Source organism: Moschus berezovskii, chromosome 16, assembly GCF_049115385.1.
Source record: "Moschus berezovskii isolate FMDL1 chromosome 16, NW_MosBer_1.0, whole genome shotgun sequence".
Classification (NCBI taxonomy): Eukaryota; Metazoa; Chordata; class Mammalia; order Artiodactyla; family Moschidae; genus Moschus; species Moschus berezovskii.
Window position 1 is genome coordinate 52,476,583 of NC_142475.1, and position 6,400 is coordinate 52,482,982.

Sequence of the window (6,400 nt, forward strand, 5' to 3'; positions counted from 1 at the left end):
ATAGCAGGTCATAGACATGGAGGTTTTCTCTTTCAGGGTTCTTTTCTCAACCCAAATTTCTACTCCACACATTAACTCTAGGAGAACCAAATCCACTCCCCAGTTTTTTAAAATCCATCTCTCTGTTGATGATTCCCCAAATCTAGAACCAGCTCCTGTATCCTGGGTGAATATCTCCACCAGAACAGCCTACAGACATTAACCACTGATGAATTCATTCATGTAAGGACTCTTAGGGAAAAATCCTAGTTAGGAAAAATTTAGAAATTATAGAAAAGTGAAGGAAAAAAGGATAAAAAAGATATTATCACTCAGAAGCAATGGAATGTAAAGAAGGAAGAGCTAGTTGCCCTAATTCTAAAATGCTATGTCCTAACAAATACAATACAGCATATTGTCAAAGGGCCTCAACCACCAGATTTGTCTGGATTCATGATCCTGGTTCAGGTATTCACTGACTGTGTAACCTGATCTGTGAAGTAGGCATTGATTAAAATAGTGCATGTAAGGTGCCTATCGGATAGCAACTGAGTAATGCATGTTTATTCAAAATTCCTGTCCCAGGTGCAAAGAGCAAAGCAGGCAGGGAGGTTTTTGTTTTTTTTTATTTTTCACCTTTCCCTTTTTTAGGGCTGCTTGGTTTTTGGAACTTCTACTCTCCCCTGTTCTGAGCTATCTGCAGTCTAGCCTCTTCCTGGCCCTACAACTAACTGAGGTAGATATTTTGCTGAAATGATCAGGAAGTCATGGAAGTGGAGTTTATGGGTAAGAGAGTTTTTTGCCTTTTGAACTCAGGCTCCCTGAGCTAAGGGGTTTCCAGCCTTTTTACCACTAAGAACCCTCTTAGTTATTTTCCTCCAAAGTAGTGGAGGATTTGCATATGCAGTAAAACTGCATATGCTAACTAACTATTGCTTCATTTTCCTTAAAAAAAAATTGAATCCAAGTCCTCCTTAAGAGCCAATTCGAGCTCTGCCCAGCCTGAGCCTCCTAGCACTGCCTCACTGCGTGTTAGGATTCTATGAAAGCAAAGAAAACTGCCAAGGACCCTGGGGAGCTTGAGGAAAGATTAAACGTGATTGATATTAGGTCATTGACAATACTGAAAACAGCTCAAAGATTGGTCTCATCATTGAGGACCCAGGGTGGTAGCCCCAAGTTGTAAACCATCACCTCAATTGATATACCCTGGAATAATATTTTAAAAGAGGAGAGTAAGGCTTTCCTGGTGGTCGAGTGGTTAAGAATCCGCCTGCCAATACAGAGGACACAGGTTTGATCCCTGGTCTGGGAAGATCCCACATGCCATAGAGCAGCTAAGCCTGTGCGTCACAACTACTGAAGCCCATGCTCGAGAGCCTGTGCTCCACAAGAAGAGAAGCCCCTGCAATGAGATGCCCATGCACTGCGACAAAGAGTAGCCTCTGCTCACCACAACTAGAGAAAGGCCCAGTGCAAGAGAAAGGCCCAGTGCAGCAGCGAAGACCCAGTGCAGTCAAAAGTAAATTGTAAAATAAACCTTCTTAAAAAAGAGAGAGGAGAGCAAACCAGTAAGAGTGCTCTGTAACTGTTAAACACACCTCATACACCTAGGAAGTGCCAGGTGTTAGGGAGTGCCTATGACAGACACTCTGATGGCAGGAAAGGGGACAAAGTGACTTTAGTTTGCACTTATCTAGCACCCAGGAAATAATATTTGTAGCAGCCTTTGCCAAAGTTAGTCTTCTTTTATCTTTCATCGGCCATGCCGAGTGGCATGCAGGATCTTAGTTCCCCAACCAGGGATAGAGCCCATGGCCCCTGCAGTGGAAGCACAGAGTCTTACCCACTGGACAGTCAGGAAAGTCTGTAAATTTTTATAGGAGGCACTAGTCACTGATTCAACTAAAATTTATTGAGTACCTACTATAAGCAAGGACTGTTTTTCAGTGGAGGATACAGTGATCAATAAGACAGGTGAAATTCTTGCTGTCATGGAACTTTGGTTCTAGTGAGTAGATAATGAACAAGTAAGTCAATGAAAGAGGTAGCTTCAGACCATGGTAAGTGCTACAAAGAAACTTTGGGGGGTGATGTATAAGGGACTCCTTCAGGTAACCAGGTAGTCAGAGAAGGTGCCTCTGAAGAGCTGAGTCAGGAGCGAAGAAAAGGAGCTGGCCAAAGGGACATCTGGAGCAAGAGCATCTGAAAAACTGAAAGGCAAGAATGAGGGGCGGGAAGTGAGCCGCAGTCCTGAGGCCAAGTGAGCTCGCAAGAGAGCTTGGTGTGTGGCCTGAGACAGGAGAGTGAAGCAAATCGTGTGCTCCTTACACATTCACTGAATGAATAAATGATTTAATGACCCCAGATTTCAAGTACTATATTTTACTAGCTTCTTGGCTGTATTTCTTGTGTTTGCTGTGTTTGGTGCCCATGATGTCACATTATTTTCCCATCTCCCCCGTGGTTGTCATATGATCTGACTCTGTAGCTGAATTTTGGCCTGTTTCCTCTTTTCCTCTGCAAAACTCAATTTCATGCCCTTTTATTCAGGTCAGCAACTCTTGAGCCAAATGAAATTTTCTCAGGGCTTGTGGAGTGTACTGTCTCTTGCTGAGATCATTTCATTCCAGTGTCACAGGCTGTTGTCCCAAAGACAAACACTGCCTGCCAACACCAGCTATGTGCACAACCAGCCGGCATTGCTTTTTTCCTCTCCTGGCTCCCAGACTCGCAATCTTCAGTTCAATTTGATGAACATTTACTGAACAACAATTTTGTGAGGACACTGGCTAGGCACTAGAGGCAATGGTTAAGGGTGAGAGCTCTGGAGACAGTTTGACATCTCTTACACTTACTAGGTGTGTGAATTTGAACCTGTGTGAGGCTCATTTTCCTTATCTGTACTGCTGGGGTAGTAATAGTGTCGACTTCATGCTTTTATGCATTGGAGAAGGAAATGGCAACCCACTCCAGTGTTCTTGCCTGGAGAATCCTAGGGACGGGGGAGCCTGGTGGGCTGCTGTCTCTGGGGTCGCACAGAGTTGGACACGACTGAAGCAACTTAGCAGCAGCAGGAGCAGCATGCATCAGAAGATGAGATGGTGGGATGGCATCACTGACTCGATGGACATGAGTTTGAGCAAACTCCGGGAGGTAGTAAAGGACAGGGAAGCCTGGTGTGCTGCAGTCCATGGGGTCACAAAGAGTCAGACAGGACTTACCTGCTGAACAACTTCATGCATCCTCCATGGGGATTCAGACAGATCATGTAACTCTCTCATTCTAGTGCTTGACATAGTGTTCGGCAAATGTTAGCTTTAAAAAAATTTTTTAATGTGTTTTCTGCCTTCAAAATGCTCCAAGCTATTGAGATAGATGTACATACAGAGTCAACCAAGACCTGTTGGGTGGACATAGGGGAAGCAGTTAGTACTGACTAGAGCAGGAAAGGAATGAGGGAGGCCCTTGAGGGGAGGCAGCAACTGTGGTAGTGACATCAGAAGGACAAGTCAGAGAGAAGGAATAACATTCATATAAGCCCGCCAATGCAGGAGATACAAGTTCAGTCCCTGGGTCAGGAAGATACCCTGGAGAAGGAAACGGCAATCCATTCCAGTTCTTGCCTGGGAAATCCCATGGACAGAAGAGCCTGGTGAGCTACAGTCCATGGGGTCATAAAGAGTTGTACACGACTTAGTGACTAAATAACAACATTATTTCAGTCAAAGCAGCTGTGTACCTACTGTGTAAAAAAATGCAGTTAATGAACAAAAGACTGAATATAATACAAGATTGAAAGTAATGAACCCCTTAAGAGAAATATAAAGTGCAAAGGAAATCTGAAAGAAAGAGAGCTTAATTCCATTAAGGTACTTTGTATTTAAAGATCATTTTTTCATGGTGCTGGATTAACTGGACATCCACATGTTAAAAAAAAAAAAAAGAATCTAGACACAGACTTTATACCCTTCACAAAAAGTAACTCAAAGTGGACCATAAATGCAAAATGTAAAATGCATTTTATAAAACTCCTAGAAAATAGCCTCGGGAAAACTGAGATGATCTTCAGTATGACAATGACTTTTTAGATAAAACACCAAAGGCACCATCCATGAAAGAAATAATGGATAAACTACTGCTGCTGCTGCTGCTGCTGCTAAGTCACTTCAGTCGTGTCCAACTCTGTGTGACCCCATAGACGGAAGCCTACCAGGCTCCTCCAGCCATGGGATTTTCTAGGCAAGAGTACTAGAGTGGCTTGCCATTGCCTTCTCCGGGAGTGGGTAACTAGACTTCATTAAATTTAAAAACTTCTGCTCTGCAAAAGACAGTTTCAAAAGGATGAGAAGACAAGCCATAGCTCAGCTGAAAATATTTACAAAAGGCAAATCTGATATAGAACTGTTATCTAACATAGAAAGAACCCTTAAAACTCAGTAAGAAAACAAACAACCTGATTTTAAAAATAGGTCAAAGACCCTTGGTAACAACCTAGAGGTGGGGAATGGGGAGGAAGGTGGGAGGGATGTTCAAGTGGGAGGGGACATGGGTAAATCTATGGCTGATTCAACTTGATGTTTGGTAGAAACCAATGCAATACTGTAAAGCAATTATCCTCCAATTAAATATAAATAAATTTAAAAAATAGGTCAAAGACCTTAACAGAAACTTCACCAGAAAAGATATACAGATGGCAAAAAAGCATATGAAAAGATGTTCAACACTAGTATGTAGTCAAGGAAATGTAAATTAAAACAACAGTGAGATCCCACTACACACCTATTCAGTTCAGTTCAGTTCAGTCGCTCAGTCGTAATTGAATGGCCCAAATCTAGAATATTGACAATACCAAATGCTTGTGAGAATATGGAGCAACCGGAAATCTCATTCACTGCTGGTAGGAATGTAAAATGGTATAACCACTTTGGAGGATAGTTTGGCAGTATATTCCAAAACTAAACATACTTTTATCATATGACATAAAGAAATCACAAGAAGAGCTACATCAAGACCAATATCTTTTATGAATATAACTGTAAAAACTTTCAACAAAATACTAGCAAATGGGAGATGACAGATTATTAGAAGTATAACACACTATAACCAAGTGGGATTTATTCTAGGAATATATGAGTGGCTCAACAAAAGAAAATTAAACAATGTAATACATCATGTTAATGGAATGAAGGGTAAAAAATAAGATCATTTCAACTGATGCAGAGAAGGCATTTGGCAAAAGCCAGAACTCTTTCATGATAAAACTGCTTAGAAAACCTGGAATAGAACTTCCTTAACATGATAAAGGGCATTTAATAAAAGCCCACAGAAACATCATATTTGATGTGAGACTGAAAGCTTTCTCTTATGATCAAGAACAAGACAAGCCTCTGTCACCACTGCTATTCAACCCGGTACTAGAAGTTCTAACCAGAACCATTAGACAAGAAAAAGAGTAATAGGTATTCAAATTGGAAAGGAGTAGAACTATATCTATTTATGGATAACATGATGCTACAATTCTACCAGTTTTCTTTAGGAAATTCTAAAGAATCCACGTGAAAGTTACTAGGGCTAGTAAACAAATTCAGCAAAGTTGCAGGTTAAAAGATCAACAGACAAAAATTTTGTGTGCTTCTGTACAGCAGCAATGAACAATCTGAAAAAGAAATTAAGAAAGCAATTCCAGTAACAGTAACATCTTGAAAGAATAAAATACCTATAAATAAATGCAACCAAGGAGGTGAAAGTAAGACTTGGTTGCATTTATAGGCATTTTACTCTTTTATAAAATAAAAACTACAAAACATTGCTCAGAATGAGCAAAAAGAAGAGAAAAATGGACTTCACCAAACTTCAAATTGTGTGTGCATCTCTTTTGTGTGCATTATAAATAAAGTGAAAAGACAACCCACAGAAGGGAATACAGTCAGTTCTCACTACTCACAGTAACTGTGCTCCATGAAGTCACCACAGACACTAAACAAATGCTGCTAGGGTCAAGATCCTGGGATCTTCTGGTCATAAGTTTCATCAACCAATCAATACATATACCTTGTTTTATGTGTTTTTGCTTGTGTGTGTGCGCTCAGTTGTGTTATCTCTCTGTGGCCCCATGGACTGTAGGCCGCCAGGCTCCTCTGCCCAGGGAATTTTCCAGGCAAGAATACTGGAGAAGGCTGCCATTTCCTACTCTAGGGGATCTTCCCAACTCAGGGATTGAACTCGCTCCTCTTCTGTTTCTTGCATTGGCAAGCAGATCCTTTACCACTTATGCCACCTGAGAAACCTGTTTTTGCTTAAAGACACCTTGTTTAATATATATATTGATATATATTGGTTATTCATTAATATTAAAAACATCTTATTTAATATATATTATGTTCAACAGCATATTCCTTGTGTCTGGATGAGGCTTATA